Source organism: Mastomys coucha, unplaced genomic scaffold, assembly GCF_008632895.1.
Source record: "Mastomys coucha isolate ucsf_1 unplaced genomic scaffold, UCSF_Mcou_1 pScaffold14, whole genome shotgun sequence".
Taxonomy (NCBI): domain Eukaryota; kingdom Metazoa; phylum Chordata; class Mammalia; order Rodentia; family Muridae; genus Mastomys; species Mastomys coucha.
The window spans coordinates 71442636-71465403 of NW_022196896.1; the positions used below are offsets into that span (position 1 = coordinate 71442636).

The 22768-nt window shown below is 42.3% G+C and overlaps 1 long non-coding RNA gene and 1 pseudogene across 1 annotated transcript in view; one reads left to right on the plus strand and one right to left on the minus strand.

Annotated features, from left to right (window-relative positions):
- LOC116088370 overlaps positions 1-16636 on the plus strand; it is a 31653-nt gene extending 15017 nt beyond the window's left edge. Inside the window, exon 3 of the long non-coding RNA XR_004117873.1 lies at positions 16592-16636. This is a non-coding gene — a long non-coding RNA (uncharacterized LOC116088370). The remainder of the gene's footprint in view (positions 1-16591) is intronic.
- LOC116089582 lies at positions 13510-13626 on the minus strand (annotated as a pseudogene).
- Positions 16637-22768: the final 6132 nt, after the last annotated feature.

Sequence of the window (22768 nt, forward strand, 5' to 3'; positions counted from 1 at the left end):
GGAGGAGGACCAGCAGAAGCAATATGAACTCGGGGGCAATGTTTGGCTCTGTTGAGTTCACAAGGTACATGCAGTTCAGCAATTCCTTTGGTGTTCTGCAAGACTTCACATACCCAGCTGCAGATAGTGCACAGTACTAGGGAAATCAGGTTTGCCCATTACCTGGAACCATGTTGCCAGGGGAATGGATGCTAGCTTCAATTTTCAAGCCTCTAGATGGTCCACACAGCAACCACAACAAAGTTTGTGTCCTGCAAAACCCAACCACTAAGGGCCTGCACTTACTCCAGCTGTCCAGCTGCCCCTAGCTTTTTTCTGCCACCTTTCTTTGTTTCCAGCTTAGTCTATACTACTGAAAGTAGGCTGGGAAAGGGAAAGTTGCAGAAAAAAAATATGTTCTTTGTTGGACCTGGTATTGTAACACCAGGGGAAATGGGACACTCACTGTGTGAGTCTAAACAACCTGTTTATATGGCTGGAGAAATGGCATCTGAACCAATCAAGCATTTTTGTGGCTAATCACTCTGCCAGGGAAAGTGCCCCCTCCCTGGCCATGTTTGTGATTACAAAAAGACTGGTAAGAACTGTTTGAATAACCCTCCAGGCAGGGACTATGCCTTCAGGAGTCTGGGAGATCAGCCACAGTCTTTTGCACAGTTGTCTCTGAACATCATGGCTGGAGCAAGCATAAGGGCGGACTTTCTGGCTGTTAGACTGGAAGTCTTTTTACTCAAGGCAGCAAGGTAGAATCCCAAAGCTGCTAATTAGGGACTCAAACTGCCCCACCCCCAGTGTTCTTCACAGGAAAACGAACATAAGGAAGAGTAATTATGATTTAGACCTATAGAATATCTCAGGAAGAGTGGTTATGATATAGACCTATAGAATATGCCATAGTAAAAGTGATTTGAGGAGACTTTAACAATGTGTTAAACAGATATAAACAATGTTTACACCTCTAAAAGTGGAGCTTCTGTTGCTTCATCCTGGTCTAACTCAGGAGTCAGTTGCCCATCATAGACAGAGTTCAGAAACTACACAGAGCGCTGCAGTCTGTCTTTTGAAACACAGGGAAGCCCTGAGTAAACGCATTGATTCCACTGGCGTTTACTTACTTGAGTTCATCACTACTGTTAGAAGCCATGTCTCTGAACTGTAAAGTAACAGACCCTTGCCAGCTCTGTTGCAGGAAATGCCTCTACTGCCTGTTGTATTGTTGGTAACTGACTTCACATTCATTTGTGGGATTTTGGAGATACCCTGGTATACTTTAAACCAAAGACCTGTTTCTTCACTTGAACCTCTGCAAGTGTTTGTGGGCAACATTTTGGGGTTAAAGGGCCCAGAAAATCTGCATAGAGCTAACAGCTCTGTTTTGTCATCATGTGTCCTATGAAAAGCTATGAAGTTTGATTACCTGTGTGCAGGCCAAGGATTATGCCACCTGCCTTTACTTCCAACCCATTCTCTGTTTCTTCCATCTACCTAGTTTATTTAGCATATAAAATCTCTAAAACTCCATCTTGAGGATGCTGATTGGTGTCTACCCACACTCACCTTTCCACAGTTTACTTCCTGATAAAGATAAACTCCTTTGCAAAACCTGCCATTTAGGTGGATGGTGGAAAGTGTTGAGTGTGGCTTGGCATTACCACCAGTACTCTCAAATAACCAGCCTATGGGAAGTGAAACTCCCTATATAATAAGAACAAGTCAAAGAAAATGGGACAGAATGAAGCAGTAGGATTAGGAAACAGCAGCAGGGTGAAGATGAATCAACAAAACAAATGGAGACCAGGAAGGACAACCCATGAAGTGGACAGGAAGCCACGCTTTCTTGAGTATCCAGGAAACAGATGAGAAAGGCAGTTCAAATGGTGGAAACCATCAGTGGGGTCAAACACTCTTGAGAGTGAACCACAGCAAGAGGAAGAAAGGAGAAGGGGTAAATGAATGAGAACCCCAACTCTGTGTGTGTGTGTGTGTGTGTGTGTGTGTGTGTGTCCTTCATGTATGTCTGTATGCCACATGTGTACCTGGTGCCCATAAAGGCCGGGACAGGGCACTGGATCAGTGGAAGCACAGTGACAGAGGGTAGTAAGTGCACATGTGAGTCCTCTAGAAGGGCAGTCAGTGCTTTTAACCTCTGAGTCATCTCTCCAGCACCCTTATTGGATTTTTTGTAAGAAACAATGAATACTAAAACTGCAATTAGTCTATCAAGGTGTAACAGCAAAGGGAACACAATATTAAAGCCAAAGAAGTCTGTCTCTATCTCTCCCAGGCCCTCCCCCAACACATGTTGGAATAAACCTTGAACAAACTCTGCCAGACCCTGACCAAGCCCTTATGTTGAAACGCCAGCTCCCTCCCCCTCACTGATGTCATTAAACTCAATTACCCATTATATATCACATATCCTGATAACCTGGGAAGGACAATTTCTAAAGATAAAATGGCCTTGTCTAGACAAGCAGCTCAAGGAGGAAGAAACTGAGCTTGCATGTAGCCCTAGCAGTTACACTTAATTCCCCAACTCCCCACACTCCAAGTGTCTTAGCAGGGTTTCTATTGCTGCCATGAAATACCATGACCGAAAAGCAAGCTGGGAGGAAAGAGTTTATTCACCTTACACTTCCACATTGTTGTTCATCACCAAAGGAAGTCAGGGCAGGAACTCAAGCACGGCAGGAAACTGGAAGCTGATACAGAAGCTGTGGCTTACTGACTTGCTCCCCATGGCTTGCTCAGCCAGATTTCTTATAGAACCCAGGACCACCAGGCCAAGGTGGCACCACCCACAATAGGCTGGGCTCTCCCTCATGGTTCACTAATTGAGAAAATGCCTTATAGCTAGGTATCATGGAGGCATTTCCTTTCTGATGACTCTAGCTTATATCAAGTTGACACACAAAGCCAGACAAGTATCCTCTTCCCTTTTCACAGATACATCTTTCTTTCTGTGTCTGCCCCTGGTTTTTTGAAATAAACAGTTCCAACTGCTAAGGCCAAACTGAACTCTTTTATGCCTTCTGCCTCAGAAATAATAATAATAATAATAATAATAATAATAATAACAGAAATAATAATAATGTGTGTGTGTGTCTGTGTGTGTGAGTGTGTGTGTGTGTGTAAGTTAGGAACAAACGATCATGGGTCTCTAAGCTTACAATGGTCCAGAAGAGATGATGGCCATAGAAGAGTCACACTCAATGCATTCAGTAAATACTGTTTTGAGCTCCTTACATCAGAAGGCAGAAGATAATTCAAGACGTGAATGAGGATATCACAAGGGCACTGAAATATGGAGCCCAAAGACAGGTGTGTGCTGCAATAGAGGAGGGACAGATGGCATTAAAGTGACTTTGGGGAGCTCTTGCTATTTCATGGCAGGCTTCTTTAACTTCATTCCTTATCCTACTGCCAATGTCTCTGTCTGCACATGAGAATTCTTGACTTCTGAGTGTTTCTAAGGTGCTTTTTATAACTTCAGGCTCTAAGGGAGCCACACGCAGTCACATTAGTGCCGTCCTCATAGACTGTAGAGGATATTGGGTGACTCAGCTCAGGGAATTGCTAATTTCTGGAGTACCATTCTGACTACTGGATGGAGTTTCACTTTATAAGCAGTGTAGAGCGCTGCTAGAGAGAAAAACAATGGCACTTCAGAGTATTTGAGAATGGTGCAAAAGAAACGTGTGTTTAATTTAAAAAGTTGTAGAACTGGAATTTACTAACATGTAGTGACTCTCATCAGTCTCTAGCCATTAGAAATAGGTCTCCAGTGTCCAATAGGGTTAAACTTACACAGATAGATTTTAAAAATATGAATATAGGCTGTTTGAGAAACCAACAATGTGCACAGCAGTCGCTCAACATCTCTTCTATCAATCCATGCCTGTAATCTTCTCATCTACCGAGGTAGTAGTAGGTAAGGAGCTCATTCCTTCAAGCCTCTTGAAACTAGAGTTCTTGAAGATCCACCTCCTGATGTATGCGGGGACACTTCATTTAGAACCAGTCAAATGATCAGAAAGGTACACCTTGTAATTTCTGCTCCCAAGATCAGAACAGAGGGAGTGGATCTGAGACAGACAGAATGGGATGCTGGCAGGTTTCTCAGCCAACCTCTTTGCTGGAAACAGGTTCTACTAGGTGACCTACAATGTGTTCTTTCAGCTTTCCTGGGGATCTCAGATGCCATTTAGCAAGCTATGATAAATCCTTTTGACTTAAACCAGCTCAAGTAGATTCTGTTCTCTGCAACTGAACTCCAAGGGAAAGCAACTTGAGGACTGTCTGCCAGAAAACTCAGGTAGGAGCCTTGCCATCCAGCCATAACAAAGCCAGTTATTCTTAATCACCAGACTGATGAAACACCTACAGCCCATGTGTTCCTGCCTCAGCCCAGGCTTATATCTTGGGACCCAGAAAAGGCCTGATCTGTGGCAGCCCAGTAGCCCCAACAAATGAGCAATGTGTAAATGGAGGTTGGAAATCTATTCAGGCCTCTCATTTGCTGTGTGTGAGCAGTCGAGTCTACACTGTGAGGTTTGGCAGGAACCCAACCATTCTTATCTTTCAGAAGAAAGAAAGTGGTTGATATAAGACATTCTTTGAATTGCAGGAGGACTCAAATTTTCACCATTACACTAGCTCCTCAAATACACAGGACACTTCATAAATGGCGCTCAGGATGATGAGGAAGTGTTCCTGGACTTGAATGTATTTTATCAGTAATTGGAGATCCTCCACCTCCCCTCCCCTGAAGCATATGTGCTTTGAGCCCTCTCATGATTAGTGAGAATTACAGGAAGGCAAAGCTGGAATCGTGGTTAGTGTTATTATAACCAGGGGGAGAACAGCAGCCAAGAACCCTCACAAAATACTTACTGCCATTTTCCCATGAGTCAAACAAATATAAAGACAATCTCCTAAGGACCAAATGTATTACTGATAGATGAAGTGCTTCCACCATTAGGCAGCGGGCAGTAGTTAATTAGCACAGAGCAGTGCTGCAGACTACATCAAACATTTGTTTTACATTTGAAAACTCTGGAAACGAAAATTAATGGATTCATGCTGGAACAACCCTGTTTGTGGGGGACCAGTGGCTCTGAATGGCCCAGCAATTATTCATTTTCCCTTTGACTTCTTTTCTGTGATGGAAAAAAAGAAAAGTGATTTCAAGAAGGAAACTGCTGCGTGGAAACCTGGCAAGTTTTTCCAAGAGCTGAATTGTCCTTTTGTTTCCTGACCTGTGATGTGAGATTGTCAGCTGACACCAGGTGTCTGCAGTCTTTTTTTTTGCCAGACTGGCCTTGTTCTAACCTGCAAATGCCAAGTCCTGACAAGGCTCTGCTCTGGGACTGGACACAGAGGGAATGCACGGTGGCTAGAAGAGGCTGGGCATGCAGACCCTCTGCAGGGTAAAGGCACTGTAATCTTCACATTCCAAAGGGAAGGTGTGGTAATTTGAAGCTACGAGCAGGTGTCTTCTGCAAGATAGGTCAACAGTTCATTTAGTTGTCATGACGATGATGAAGAGGGAGGGAAAAAAAATCAGACAAATGAACCGAGATCCACTGACTTCTTTTTTCATAGTTCCCTTAGTCCTTACTCCCTGTTCCAGGGAGTACTTTGTATATCCTCAGTGGATGCCTGAAACTGGGTAGTCCAACCTACTCACACTGCCTCTCAATACTGATAGATAGGTGTAATTTCCTCCACATGTACACACAATACAGTATGAATACACTGGATGATGAAATGATTCATTGCCCAGAAGAGGCACAATAGGGCAGGTTGAGATTTTATTACACTATTCAAAATGGTGTTCAATTAAAAATTTATGACTCTTAATTTTGAAACATTCCATTGAATGTTTTTACATTGTTATTGACCAAAAGTAACTGGAACCTCAGGTAAGGAGGGTATTGTATATGCCGACCAAGTAGAGACACACCTTGTGACTTACAGATAGATAGCCCTGTGCCTGGCACAGTGAGACCATCGTATTTGATAAATGATTGTTTATACAAAACCCAAAGAACCAAAGAAGCAAGAGGAAGAAGATGCCTGAATGACCACCAATCTCACAGAGGTGACATTCGTTTTTGTTATTCTTTTATCTTAGAGAGTGTTAGATATGGGATGCTGAAGCTAAACATTGTGGCAGAGTGGTCGGCTGAGCTGCTTTCAGAACTGAGGACCTGGGAAGCATCCCAGAGTTGTATGGGGTTAGGTGTGGAGAGAGGGCAAATGATGGGACCAGCTAGTAGCATGCTGACAAGATCAATAGAGACAAATGAACATCTTGGTTTCCTTCCAGCCAAACTCAGCCCTCGTTGGCTGGCAGTTTACCGCAACCAGGCTGAAGATTGGCTTCCCTATACCACCGCACCCTGGCATGGCTGGAGCCTGCATATAAAATAATTCCAATGGTATTGAGTAAGGTTCTTAATATAACACCTTATATAATCTTAAAGTCATCTGTTAGAAATTGGTTATATAGTCTCCACCAGAGTTAAGTGAATTAGGAATTGCTATAAGATTCTCTCTGTTACCCTCAGTACTTAAATTATACAAAATTAAATACATACACACATGTACATATTTGTACACATATAAACATATACATATAATTTCCAGATCTCCTATAGTTATATAAGCCAGAGGACAATTGCATATTTCTGTGGGAAAAAAGTAGAATGAAAACCAGGTCAAGAACAATGGTCTTGCTCCACTGAGTATTAACAAATTTCTGTGAGTGTTATATCAAGTGCCATCAGCCAATGACAGTGAGCACAAAGCCAAAATGTAGAAACAACTGCTATCTCTCAGAGGGTTTGAGCATTTTTTTCAGAGTGGAAGAAGCCTGAGGATGTAGGCGGGAAGAGGCCCTTGTTGTGAATGCAGAAGTCACAGCCCACGCAAACCTCCCTCAATGCATCATCAGTAATGACCGGGGGGGGGGGGGGGGGGGGGGGGGGGGGGGGAAGCAGGGATCTGTCTTTAACAATTTGGAATGTTACTGTTTTAGTTAACTGTTGTGACAAATATGTAGCTAAAACCAACTTCAGATTTATTTTGGCTTAAGATTCAAGTGGATATAGCATTCTGAGACAGGTAAGGTATTGCAGTATGAGCAGGAGGTGGGTCACATGGAGCCCACAGCCAGAAAGCCAAGACTGATGAATACTGCTTTTCAGCTCATGTTCATCTTTTCATTCAGTCTGGCTTCCTAGCCCAGGGCATAGTGCCACCCATGTTTAAACTGTATATTCCCACATCAATATCATCTAGAAAATTCCTCTCAGATATCACCAGATTTCTGTTGGGGATTCTGAATACTGTCACAGGCAAGGCCAACCACCATGGTCACCTACAACGGTTTGCTATTGGGGAGTTATGATATCTGCTAACAATTAAAGGCCCTGAGAACTTCTGCAGTGAGGAAGTAGGCTTTGGACCAGCCCTTTTTGCTCTGAGCTTGCTAACACCAACAGTCTCATAGATTCTTCCACAAAGACTACTTAGAAACACCCACGTAAAAGGAAAGATGTGCTTCAGCAGTCTCTAGAGACTCCACTGTGGAATCTTTCCAGAAAGTTATCCTTGAGAGCCACTTTGGAAGAAATGCCTCCCACTGCAGAAACATCTCCTTGGGTGGAATGTGCTCTGAACCCACGTGGGTCTGGGACCGTGGGATCTGGAGGTCCAGAGCAGAAAATGATAGAAAAACATCAAGGAGCCTTTCCTTGAGGGCTCAGATTGAGATAAAGTTTGACAAAGGATCTCAGATTTCTGTCTAGAGCAGTGCACAGATATAGTTATATATTCCCTAAGAATCACAGTTTAAAGTAAAGAAATTTTAAAATTAATTTTAATATAGTTTTATTTCAACATAAATTCAATACAAAATAAATTAATGAGACTTTTTTCTCTTTTTGCTTTTTCTTTTAAGATGATGTTTCATATAGCCAGACTGGTCTTGAACTCTGTGTGTAACCACAATTGAGCTTGGGAGAGGGAACTTGTACAGTTCACTTCCAGTAGAAAGACAGGGAATCAAGTGGAAGGTTGGGGTTGCCATCCCACAGTCAAAAACTCTGACCCAGAATTGCTCTTGTCTAAAAGAACGGCAGGGACAAAAATGGAGAAGAGCCTGAGGGAAAGGAGGTCCAGTGACAGGCCCAAATTGGGATGTAGCTCAAGGGGAGGCCCCAAGTCCTGACACTATTACTGATGCTATGGTGTGCTTACAGACAGGAGCCTAGCATGGCTGTCCTCTGAGAGGCCCAACAAGAAGCTGAGTCAGATGCAGACCAAACCAATGGACAGAAGCCGGGAACCCCTGTGGTTGTATTAGGGAAAGGCTGGAAGAAGCTGAGGAGGGGGGATGACTCCATAGGAAGACCATAGGGGTCCAGTCTCAACTAACCTGGACCCCTGAGATCTCTTAGACACCAGGCAGCATACACCAGCTGATATGAGGCCTCCAACACATATACAGAAGAGGACTGCTTGGTCTGGCCTCAGTGAGAGAAGATGCACCTATCCTTCAAGAAACTTGAGGCCCCAGGGATGGGGAGGTCTAGTGGGATGGGGAAGACATCTTCTTGGAGATGAGGGAGTAGGTATGAGAGAATGAACAGTCAGAGTCTCCTCCTGCAGACCAGGAGGAGAATGATGACTATACTGTACAAAAAGATTAAATAATAATAATAATAATAATAATAATAATAATAATAATAATAATAAAGAATTCCTAATCCTCATGCCTCCATCTCCCAACTGCTAGGGTTACAAGCTTGTTTCATTATCATTTAGATACAGCCCATTTTCCTATCTTTCTGTCTGTTGGGGATCTATTTAACTTCTTCTCTCTGCCATCTATTCCTATCATGGTGTCTTTACTCACCGGGGTTCTGAAAGCAAGAACACCCACCAACCATGTACTGACTTTCAAAACTTCAGGAAAAGCCATTCCTCTGCTTTTTAATTCACCCATCTCAGGGCTCTTGTTATGGAAAGAGACTAGGGCACAAGCAGCAGCTCTTAGGTTGGAGCTGGAATATGTCTGCCTGTCCTAGTTGCTAGGCCAGTTTCCCTTGTCTCATTCACACTGGGGGACAAACAATGGCTTACAGAGAGTAGTCTGTAAACGTTACACTTTTTGTCAAACCAAACTTAATTCTTTTAAGTGGAGTAGAGGCATGTTCTGACTTGCCTTAAAATTGAACAGGCTCAGGCTTAAGACCTGTGTGGATCTGAGTGCAATGAATTCCCCTTATCTACTCCTTACACTTTCATTTGAAGGCTACCATGTCCCATATCCAAACCCCTATAGCCCAGCAAGGCAGAGCATGATTTTTCCTGTGGCTCCACCCTGCTCTGGAAGCTTCTCTAACCCATAGATCTCTCCTATCCATACAGGTGGGAGCTGTCAAAGGCAGAGATCAATGTGAAGTCTGTTTATGGCTAAGTTCAGAGAAGGTCCAGGAGTAGGTATGATGGAGTTCTAGATCTTCTCTTTTCTGTTTTCTACCTCACCTCCTGGCCCTATCCACAATCCGTACATATCTGGTCCTGTGGGCTTAATGTCTGACTATTGCCTTCACGGCATGAGACTCATCCAGCCACTGAGGATGCCCCTCCCACAGCTTCCTGCCATTTTCCCTCTAAGATATATAGCTCCATCACTTACCCCCACTACCCCCACCCCATCTCTTACAACCTGAAATCCTAGCAGACCAAGTTTCTGACCAACTCATTTTATGCCTTTCCTTTTGAAACATGAGGGTACATGTCTTTCATATCCATTCAGGTTTGCTGGTGAGAGAGGTGCTCAAGCAAGGAGAAGCTATGTCTCCACTGTGTTGGGACTAGACACCAGTCACATATGACTCTGGAAAAGAAGTCCTGGACCCAAGATTCGTGATAGGTTTCTCCTGCTTTATGATGGCAGAATGAGAGTCCACAGTTGAAAAGACTTAAAGATTGCCACAGCAAGGCACTGCATGCAACCACCACAACAGTTCCCTGTGCCTCACAGCCCATACTTTTGAGCTCCCCTTTGGCCAACAACGTCATCTCAGTCCCCACACCGAGGAGACAGGAGCTTCCCGAAGCTTTGTTACTTACCATGTAAATCACCATCAACATCAGTTCCCAAGTGCTCTACACAGTCCTGGGAGCCACTTGCCTCTCTGCCCTGCCCTCCTCTTTTCTCCCCATCCCCTGTTTTTCCTTTCCTCTTTAAAAAAAAAAAAAATTGCCAAAAGGACAGTAAAGAGAGAGTAAGAAAAATTCAGTGATCTCCTGTATACTACAACAGGTTTAAAAAGTCTTTTTTGCAGGTTTGGAGAGATGGCTCAATGGTTGAGAACCATTACTTCTTTAGACCTGAATTCAGCTCCTAACACCCAGGACTGGAACTCAAGCAGGTCAAGAAGCAGGAGCTGATGCAGAGGCCATCGAGGGGTGTTACTTACTAGCTTGCTTCCTCCATCTTGCTCAGCTTGCTTTCTTATAGAACCCAAGACTACCAGCCCAGGGACGGCACCACCCACAATGGACCCCCCCCCCCCATCACTATTTAAGAAAATGCCTTACAGCTGGATCTCATGGAGGCATTTCCTCAAGGGAGGCTCCTTTCTTTATGATAACTCCAGCTTGTGTCAAGTTGACACACGAAACCAGTCAGTACAGGTGGTGTGGGGACAAGTCAGTTCACTAACTTTAGCAGAACAATTCAAGTCTGCCAAAAGTGACACGTGGTGAAAATACACAAGACAGGGGATTTGAAAAGCCCAAGATTTGGTCTAGATACCCAGACTAGTAGAACATATCAGAAAAGGAGAAAGTGGGTGTGTGCCTTTGCCTCCATTTGGCCACACCTACTGATCCTCATTCCTAAGGGTTGTGGATGAAGGATACATTGTATACCTCTTCCAGATAACTAGTTCTACATGAAATCAGGAACAAAAAAACTTCCAGTCCACCGACAGAATAGCCAAAGTCCTTGCACCAAAACCACTGTGAGCTTACTGGTCTGGACCCTGGGGTCCCCACTGCTGGAGGAGTCTTTCCATCATTGAAACTCCCAGTGTTGGGACTGGAGGGGGAAACCAAAAATGGAAGAACCCAATAAGTCCTAATGGAATGTTCTGGAAGTGTCACAGCTGAAACGGATCTCAGGGATATCCTTGTCCATAGCCTCCTCCATTAACATAACCTGTAGCTAAGGAAATGGTCTTGAGGACATGGGTCTCCTGAAGAAAGAGGTAGTTACCAAGTAGCAACCCTTCTGGCGCTAAGCACATGCTTCGGGCAAGCTGTAAAAAACATTACTTCAGATAGACTGACACAAGTCCACAAACAGAGACAGGAAGATTAAACTCAAGATCAAGACTGTGGGGATTGCTCATCCCTAAAAGGCTTTCTCTAATGACTTCAGGGAAGTGTAGACAGCTCAGAGGAACTCAGTGATTTACTTCAAGTCACATCTGAGAGAACAAACACCACCTCCTGGTGTGTGTGTTTGGGGAAGGGGGGGGGGTCTAGTGGCCTGAAAGTCTCTGAGTAGGTTATACTGCCTAGCTGGTGAGCCTCAAACTGGCCTGTCTCCATCTCTTTTGTGCCGAGATTGATTAACAGTAAGATCCATCATTATTGATTTTTGTTTTGTTTTGTTTGCTCTGGTTTGCCTTAGTAAATGTGGGTTCTAGAGATTGAATTTAGGTCCTCGTGCTTGCAGGACAAGTATTTGACTGACTGAGCTACCTCCACATCCCACGGATAATTCTGTTTGTTTGTTTGTTTTTGTTTTTCAAGACAGGGTTTCTCTGTGTATCCCTGGCTGTCCTGGAACTCACTCTGTACACCAGGCTGGCCTTGAACTCAGAAATCTGCATGCTTCTGCCTCCCAAGTGCTGGGATTAAAGGCGTGCGCCACCACCGCCCGGCTCCACAGATAATTCTTAAGGACTATGACCAAAGCAGTGCACAGATAAAATAATTCAATTAAATTAAATAGAAACAGAAGACATTACAAAGACAGTAGGACAGAAAACATTTTAGATGGTTAATGATGCAGATGCAATATTTTCAAATGTTCCTAGGTCTCCCAGTTATCACACTAAGCCTTCATCGAATTACACCAAGTCACGTTTTCTTCCTGAGATCAGTATGTACATATTTCTAACCTAAGAACAGGCACATTTAGGAGTCCACAGGAAATGGCAGTTCATTGGGTTAGTATAACTTTTACATATACACCTGTTCCTTTGAACCAAGAACTCTTTATACTTGAATATGAACAATCCCCCCTCCTCCACCACTATGGAGTAGCTCGGCTTTTGATATAACTTGAATTTGTTAAACCTTGCAAAATAACTTTTGAAGATTTGTGTTCTGCCCTGAAGGCTTCATTCACATTTGATAGACAGTTTTTAGTCATCTGAATTTGCCCACTACCCACCAAACAGCTTTGCCCACCCTTCCCTATAACTGCATGATTAAAGTGTCAAAAAGTCAAGGTAGAGAAAGCAGACCTTCTTGTCTCCAACCCCTTAAACCATTGACTTAAGTACAGGGTGTGGATACAGCAAGGCAAATCCCTGTGGAGCAAGTACATGCGAGGATGTCTTTCTCTAATAGAGAAGAGAAAGTCTGTGTGGTCAGAGCAGAGGAACTCAACCATAGGATATCTGTTTAGAAGTAAAGAGTGAAGTTAGTTTCACATACTCATTTCTGGATACAGTCCTGATGGCTGCTTGAAATAAGTACTGTCTTTGAATGATCTATTCAACTTTCACCAGATACATGTACTCACACGCACACTCACATTCAAACTCAGGTGGCTATCACACATTGAAATTTCTAGCACACAGCTCTCAATCATACACTCACATGCAGTCTTACACACTCCATAAACACACATAAACACACACTTGTACTTCACATACCCATACTCACATACACACTAGCACACACAAACCAAAAGTACATGTGTGTGTACATACACACACACATATACACATCCCTTCTTTTTTTTTTTTTAACCCCCCAGCGGACTTGATGCAAGATTTATTATTGAACATGATTTGGTAAGGTATAGGAGAGCACTATGGAAGCCTTCAGGAATGCAGGGCTCTCCACTTGTCCAGAGGACCACGATTGGGGATATATTTGACACCATAGCCATCAGGAATGAGCTACTTCTCAGCAACCATGTCTTCAAATTCATCCGCATTAAACTTGGTGAAGCCCCACTTCTTTGAGATGTGGATCTTCTGGCGACCAGGGAACTTGAACTTGGCTCTGCAAAGAGCCTCAATCACATGTTCCTTATTCTGCAACTTGGTGTGGATGGACATGATCACCTGGCCAATGTGAACCCTGGCCACTGTGCCCTGGGGCTTCCAAAGGCACCCCACATACCTGTCTGGAGCCTAGATCAGGGGACAGCATTATGATCAGAGGCTTGACTACCAACTGCCAGAAGTTTGTCTCCAAGGTCCCTTGAGGCAACCCATCTAGACAATAGGCTACATACACTACCAAGGAGGCTGCTGTTTGCAATGATTGCACACCAAATACACATCCCTTCTTAATTAGCATCCCCAGCTCATTTTGTAACTACCCTATCCTCTTCTTTATCTTGAATTACTTGTATGAATAAAATATTCCCAGAAGTCCTCAAGTCTATGTAACTCAATCAGTAGCTTAGCTGAGAACTGTATTTCCAGTTTGAAGATTTTCTGAACCAGAAAGCAAGTGTTGCCTTTGTCAATATACCCATCATCTTTCAAGGTTCACAGGAAAGCTCCATGCTATTATGATCTTCCCTGTTCTTGAACAGTTACTGAAATCTGCTCCTTATTTCTTCCGATGCTTTTGCTACTATACCATGTATCCCTGCTAATACTCTAGTCTAAGCTTGGAATCCAGTTTGTTCTCTGCTTCTAGTTTCTGTTGATTGACCCCTAACCTATTCCGAGCCTTGGGAATTCCATTTTCACCAGATAGTCATCTAAGCCAATCTGTCTAATACTTCCCATGGGGTCAGATGAATGAGAGACAGAGGTAAAGACAAAGTCCATAATTCTCATCTAGGAACACACATGCAGAAAAGGATAGTCTGGACTTTGTGACAAGTTACTGTGTCTGGTCAGTACCTTTTTACTGAGACAGTCTAGGTTGTGGACATGAAAAAGAATCCATTTTCCTAGTAAAATGATACATCAGACAGGATCAAAGAGTTGAGTGACCCAGTCATCTGGGACAGAGAAAGAATACTGAAAAATTAAACTGGCCTTTGAGACATGACTTGGCCTGTGTGTCCTGTTGTAATGGCTTTTGTACTATTACATTGACCCAGTATTTTCCATTGCACTGGCTTCTGTAATATTAGATTGGCCTATGTATTCCACTGCACTAGCTTCTGTGACATCACATTGGCCTGTGTGTGTCTCCCATTGTACTGGACTATGTGACATCACATTGGCCTGTGTATCCCATTGTTTTGGCTTCTGTGGTGTCACATTGACCCTTTGGCTTCTTTGGTTAAAAATGATAGGATCCAATGTAAACAATGAGGTTTATCTTCTGAAGTAGTTGCCAGGTGGAATAGAGAATACCATGATATCACTGAAATATTCTCATGAATTGGTGGTGGCATAAGGGCCTCTGAGGTCTCATGCTTTAGGATAGAAACTTAACTCTAGGTTCTCCAGGAGATTTGACAACTGAGAGGAACATCTTCCTTCCTGGTACCATACCTTTAAATATATATTGAAATCTCTGCTGCTTGGCCATCTCCTGCTGCAGTCTGTGCTGCCAAATAAACATTCTAAGAATAAGACTCAGAATAAGGCAAAGTGGAAGTTTCATATGCCTGAGGTTTAATATGCTTGAGTAGGTATATTAGAAACCCATTTTATCATTTATGACTGTAAGGCATGTTTAACAACTCAAAGGCATGCACCACAATTCTTGTTGTTATGTTTATCACTTAGAATTCTGGCTTCTGTAACAGAATGCATCACCTGTGTGGCTTGAACAACCCATTTATTTCTCACAGTTCTGGAAGCTAGAAGTATAAGATGGAGATGCTGCTATATGTTATATATGGTGAAGATACAGATCCTGGCTCATAGATAGCCATCTTCTCACTGTGCCCTCGCGCAGCATGAAGAGCAAGAGAGATCCTGGATACCTATTTTTACAGACAGTAATCCTGTTCATGTGTGATGTGTGCCCACTACTGTGATTTAATGACATTCCAAAGAAATCCCCCACCCTACCTCCTCATACTAGATGTTGGGGGATTTGTAACTCTCTGTCTCTTTCTCTGTCTCTCTGTTTCTGTCTGTCTTTCTTTCTCTGTATTTCTGTGTCGCTGTCTCTCTGTCTCTGTGTCTCTCTGTCTCTGTCTCTGTCTCTCTCTGTCTCTGTCTCTTTCTGTCTCTGTCTCTCTCTGTCTCTTTCTCTATGTCTGTCTGTCTGTCTGTCTCTCTTTCTCTCTCTCTCTCTCTCTCTCTCTCTCTCTCTCTCTCTCTCTTTCTCTCTCTCTCTCTCTGGAGAGAGTTGAGTGTCCATTGACATGAAACTCACTGAGCAGAGTAGGTTGGCAGGTCAACACATCCCAAGAATCTATCTGCCTCCACTTCTCAGCCCTAGAATTGCCATTGCACACCACTATGCTTGATTTTTCATATGGGTTCAGAGGATCAGAAGCAAGCTCTGTATTCACTAAGCTATTCCACAGCTATCCTGAACAGAAGCAGGAGTGGAGTGAACCAGACCCTGAAGTACTACAAAACACAGAGCTGGAAATGTGATTCAGGCCCTTCAGAGGAATCCAGAAGACCATGTGTGGATTCTAGACATTGGAACAAGAAGCTGTGAAGTTGAAGTTGCCTAGGAGACCCCAAGACATTAGAGATACCAGAGCCATGGGATTCCTGCTGAGGAAAGCTGCAAACACAGAGTGGAACCAGCCCAAGAGAAAGAACTATGTTGGAGTCAACAAAGCTGAAGGGAGTTGAACATGAAGATAGAGTCATGAAGATAGAGTCTAGAGTTCACCCAGTTGGTTTTTGGTCTTGTTTTCATCCAGTATTTTCTCACTATGACACCTTGGAATGGTAACGTATATTCTGTGATGTTGGAAGTATGTGATCTGCTTTTCTTTTTATTTTATTTTATAGGGGATTACAGTAAGTAATTGAATGAATCTCAGAAGAGACTTTGAACTTTGCACTTTTAACATTGTTGAGACTGTTCTAGACTACAGGACTTTTGAAGTTGGACTAAATACATTTTGCATAATGCTATAGCTAAATATTAAACCTCACCCCATTGATTCACGGATTTTAATAAGCCTATGTGGGCCAGAGAGTGGAATGTGATGGTTTGAATAGGCTCTGCCCATGGGAACTGGCACTATTAGGAGGTTTGTCTTTATTAGAGGAGGTGTATTATTGTTAGAAGAAGTGTGTCACTGTGGGGGTGGGATTTGAGGCTCCTAAGCTCAAGCTCTGCTCAGCGGGTAAGAGAGATTCTGTTTTCTTTCTGCTTTAAGAACAAGATGTAGAACTCTCAGTTCCACCGGCACCATGCCTGCCTGGACCCTGCCATGCTTCCTGCCATGATGATAACAGACTGAAACTCTGAATCTTTAAGCCAGCCCCAATTAAAAATTGTCCTTTATAAAAGTTGCCTTGGTTATGGTGTCTCTTCACACCAATGATATCCAAAGACAATGAGGTAAATATCTTTCTAGCCTTTTGAAAATTGTCCACACTGATTTCCATGGGCAGACTCAGAGGCTAATGCAACCTAGAGATAATAACTCAAAGGTATGCCAGGAACTTTGTCTTCAAGGTGATCTTATATCCTGTCAAATTGAAAAGTGGCCATAATCATCATAATTCTGGGTAGCCAAAGAAACACCAAGCAAAAATACTACTACTGGAGGTATTGCTCTACTTGATTTCAAGTTAGACTGTAGAGCCATAGGAATGAAAACAGCTTGGCACTGGCATAAAGCAGACATGTAGATGGACTAGGGAAATTGAATAGAGGAGTCAGATAGAGGTCCATGCAACTAGAACTGCCTGAATTTGGACACAAATGCAAATGCCAAACAAAACACATTAGAAAAAAAAATCTTCAAAAAACTGGTTATGAGAAAACTGTATATCTACTTATTGCTACATGAAACTAAATCCTTATCTTTCTAATAACAAAATCAATTCAAATGGACCAAGAACCTCAATATAAGATCCCAAACTCTGAAACTGTTAGAGACAAAAAATGGGAATACACTTCAAGATAAAATCAAGGTAAGGACTTTTAAAATAGGACCGCAGTCGTTCAGATAAACAGGCAACAATTGACAAGTGAGACGTCATAAAATTAAAAAGCTTCCATACAACAAAAGAAGCTGTCAATCAAAGGAAGAAATCATCTAGAGAACTTGAAAAAATATTTGCCAGCAACACATCTTACAAATGATTAAAACATAGAATATACATGCTGACAAAACCAAACATCAAGAAAACAAATATCTCCCCAAAATGGGTTATGGAACTGAATGCAAAGTTCTCAAAAGAAGAAATACAAATGGTTAATAAATAATTTGTAAAGTGTTCAACATTGTTAGTCATCAGAAAAATGTAAATAAAAACTACATGGAGGGAGGAATGAATATACTGGAAATCAATGTGGATATTTCTTAAAAAGTGGAAAGTGGGGTTACCATAAAACCCAGTTATGTCACTCTTAGGTTATAATCAAAAGATTATATCTACAAAGACACCTTAAGGTCCATATTCACTGTTGCTTTATTCACAATATCCAGGAAGTCGAATTACCCTTAGATGTCTGCTGGTTGATTAGTAGATAATGAAAATGTGGTTGATATATACCAAAGAAAATTGTGAAATTTGCAGTAAAATGGATGGAACTGGAAAACATTATACTGAATAATGCAACAGGTCCAGAGAGACAAAATATTACCTGCTATTCTCCATACATTGATTTATGCATTGCAGTTTTAGATTTGCTTAACTTGGAGTAGCTTAGAGGACAGGAAGCTAAAACAGGACCATTGGTGATATGGTTGGAAGGACAGTAAAGCACACGTGCCATGAAAGCATATGACAGTAAGACTAGGGAGAGAAAAGTTTAAATGAGGATGGGAGAGATGAGGCGGTAGGGGGAAACAACAAAGGCTATTTGAAAAGCTTGATGGAAGTCTACTACATTGTAGGCTTAATTGGAAAGCATATTTAAGAACTAACAATTCGGCTCAGTGTTAAAGCACTTGCCACAGAAGCCTAATGACCTGAATTTTATCCCTAGAATTCAAGAAAAGGTAGAAGGCAAGAAGCAACCCTACAAAGTTGTTCTCTCACTGCTATGTGCATGCTGCTGTTAGCACACCCACATATACACACTATAAACACACAAGAATCATAAAGGTTTTTTTAAAGAAAAGCCATTTTTTTTTTGGCCATCTTGCCAAAAGCAATCTACAGATTCAATGCAATCCCCATCAAAATTCCAAATCAATCCTTCATAGAGTTAGAAAGAGTAATTTGCAAGTTCATTTGGAATAACAACAACAACAAAAAAAAAACAAAAAAAAAAAAAATAGGATAGCAAATACTATTCTCAACAATAAAAGAATTTCTGGGGGAATCTGAGGTCTGGGATTCCATCCCTAACCTCAAGCTGTATTACAGAGAAATGGTGATAAAAACTGCATGGAATTGGTACAGAGACAGGCAGGAAGATCAATGGAATAAAACTGAAAACCCAGAAATGAACCCACACACATATGGTCACTTGATATTTGACAAAGGAGCTAAAAACATCAAGTGGAAAAAAAAGACCACATTTTTTTTATTAGATGTTTTCTTTATTTACAATATCTCCTTTCCCAGGTTCCCCTCCAAAAAAATAAAATAAAATAAAATAAACAAAAACTAAAACAAACCCCTGTTCCTTCCCCCTCCCCCTGCTCACTATCCCACCCCCTCCTGCTTACTGGCCCTGGCATTCCCCTACAATGGGGCATAGAACCTTCACAGGGCCAAGGGCCTCTCCTCCCATTGATGACCGACTTGGCCATCCTCTGCTGGAGCCATGAGTCCCTCCGTGTGTACTCTTTGGAGTTTTGGAGTCCCTGGGAGCTCTGAAGGTACTAGTTATTCATCTTAAGGGGCTGCAAACCCTTCAGCTCCTTGGGTCCTTTCTCTAGCTCTTTCATTGGGGACCCTGTACTCAGTCCAATGGATGACTGTGAGCCTCTACTTCTGTATTAGTCAGGTACTGTCAGAGCCTCTCAGGAGACAACTATATCAGGCTCCTAAAAGACCTCATTTTTAACAAATGGTTCTCGTTCAACTGTCGATCAGCATGTAAAAAAATGCAAATTGACCCATTTTTATCTCCTTGTACAAAGCTCAAGTCCAAGTGAATCAAAGACCTCTACATAAAACCAGGTATGCTGAATCTAATAGAAGAGAAAATAAGAAAGAACCTCGAACACATGGGCACAGGGGAATAATTCTTGAACAGAACACCAATGGCTTATGCTCTAAGATCAAGAATTGACAAATGGGACCTCATAAAATTGCAAAGCTTCTGTAAGGCAAAGGACTCTGTCTATAGGACAAAAAGGCAACCAACAGATTGGGAAAAAATCTTTACTAATCCTACATCCAATAGAGGGCTAATATCTAATATATACAAAGAACTCAAGAAGTTAGACTCCAGAGATCCAAATAACCCTATTAGAAATGGGGTACAGAGCTAAACAAAGAATTCTCAACTGAGGAAACTCAAATGGCTGAGAAGCACCTAAAGAAATATTCAACATCCTTAGTCACCAGGGAAATGTGAATCAAAACAACCCTGAGATTCCACCTCATACCAGTCAGAACGGCTAAGATTAAAAACTCAGGTGATAGCAGATGCTGGTGAGGATGTGGAGAAAGTGGAACACTCCTCCATTGCTGGTGGGATTGCAAACTGGTACAACCACTCTAGAAATCAGTTTGGCAGTTCCTCAGAAAATTGGACATAGTACTACCTGAGGACCCAGCTATACTACTCCTCGGCATATACCCAGAAGATGCTCCAACATGTAATAAGGACACATGCTCCACCATGTTCATAGCAGTCTTATTTATAATAGCCAGGAGCTGTAAAGAACTCAGATGTCCATCAACAGAGGAACAGATATAGAAAATGTGGTATATTTACAATGGAGTACTACTCAGCTATTAAAAATGATGAACTCATGAAATTCTTAGGCAACTGGGTAGAACTAGAAAATATCATCCTGAGTAAGGTAACCCAATCACAAAAGAAAACACATGGTATGCACTCACTGATAAGTGGATATTAGCCCAGAAACTCGGAATACCCAAGATACAATTCACAAGCAACATGAAACTCAAGAAATAAGAAGACCAAAATGTGAATGCTTTGGTCCTTTTTAGAAGGAGAACAAAATACTCACAGGAGCAAATATGGAGATAAAGTGTAGAGCAAAGAGTGAAGGAAAGGCCATCCAGAGACTGTCCTACCTGGGGATTGCTCCCATATACAGTTACCAAACCCAGACACTGTTGTGGATGCCAAGAAGTACATGCTGAAAAGAGCCTGATATCGTTGTCTCCTGAGAGGCCCTGCCAGAGCTTTACAAATACAGAGGTGGATGCTTGCAGCCAACCATTGGACTGAGCACAGAGTCCCCAATAGAGGAATCAAGGAAAGGAATGAAGGAGTTGAAGGGGTTTGCAACCCCATAGGAAGAACAACAATATCAACCAACCAGACTCCCCAGAGCTCCCAGGGACTAAGCCATCAACCAAGGAGTACACATGGCTCCAGCTGCATAAGTAGCAGAGGATGGCCTTGTCATGCACTAATGGGAGGAGAACTTCTTGGTCTTATGAAGGCTTGATAGATGCCCCAGTGTAGGGGAATCGAGGGCCGGGAGATGGGAGTGGGTGGGTGGGTGGAAGAACACCCTCATAGAAGCTGGGAGAGGGAGGATGGGATAGGGGGCTTCTGAGTGAGAGGGAACGGGAAAGGGGATAACATTTGAAATGTAAATAAAGAAAATATCCAATAAAAAGAAAAGAAAAGAAAAAGAAAAAAAGCCATTTTTAAAAATTGCAAGGCAACATCCTTCATCGGTAAGTCAAACTGCTTCTGGGAGCCATAGTTGATTAAGCCCATTTCTGTGGTCATGTTTGGGATACTTTCCCTAGGTGTTGGTCAGGGAAACACCAGAGGTACACAAAAGGATGCTGGGGATTGCCGCTTCTCTTGGATGCTTACCACGACCAGATGTTAAGACTCCCTTGCTGAAGACACTACATGCTTTGGTTGCAGGCTATTGAGAAACCAAGCTGAAAAAGAGCTCAACGCTTCTTTTATCCTGGCTAGTTTACATTGTGCTAGAAGGTTTATGAAAGCTGCTCCAGGGGAAAAATCATCAACAGTATCACTCAGCTGTGAGCCATGTGTGCTACATACTAATGTGCTAGACAATAGTGTACAATAGTGGCATGGTTATTATGGGAATAACCAATCACTTTCTGATTGCATTTAAGGCCTTTCCATAGGAGGGAATTTGTGCCTATGGCGGCTGTAAACCTAATGAAAAGCCCATGGCTTAGGAGGTCATAGTGTCTAGGAAGGAACCAACACTTCTGTTTTGTTAAATAAACATCTCCAATTCTCTTCTAAATATTTTTTACACACCCAGATTAATTCTGTTTTCAGCCTTAGTCAGAGAAGCTTCCATTTGCAGTGATCAGCGTGTAATGCAGATTCATAAACTTGTGCAAGTGATGAGAGTAAACAATTGCTGACTGTTCCATTTTAATATGCACATCTGTATTGCTCCACCCAAGGCCCAGGGAACATTCTGGAAGAGAGGACAGAAAGAATGTAAGAGCTAGACAAAGGAGAGTAGTGTTAGCGAGTGACATCTTCTGGATGTGATATTAAAGTCTTGGATTCATGGAAGCTCTTCTTGCCAGCATGAGATTGAACCCATTGACACTGTATCATGGGTCGGGGAGAGACTTAGGAGTCCCCACCCTCCCAGGCATATTAATTAATGGTTACTGAGGGAGGAAGAGCCATCTTCCATCAGTGTCTGGCTGCTGGCAAGTATCTGTGCTTCAGTAAATGACCCATGTTTATGAAAGCAACCATGATTAAACTCGGCGAATCACCAGAAGGCCCCAGAAAAGTAGAGGGAAGACTTACTGGGGAGAATAAAAAAAATTCAGTTGGAATAGGAGAGGGACTAAACGGGTAATGGGGTGAATGTGATCAAGTCACATTATAAACCATGTATGAAATTTTCAAAAGGAAAAATTCACAAACAGAAACAAGGTTGGGTGAGGAAGGTTGTGAAGTTATTTAATGTGGACAGAATTCTACTTGGGAAGATAGGAAAGTTCTAGATATGGAAGGTGGGAAGGTGGTAACTATAGTACAGTAAGATAACATGTGTTTCATGCTCCACCACGTTCATAGCAGCCTTATTTATAATAGCCAGAACCTGGAAACAACCCAGATGTCCCTCAACAGAGGAGTGGATACAGAAATTGTGGTACATCTACACAACAGAGTACTACTCAGCTATTGAAAATAACAAATTTATGAAATTCTTAGGGAAATGGATAGATCTGGAGAATATCATCCTGAGTGAGGTAACCCAATC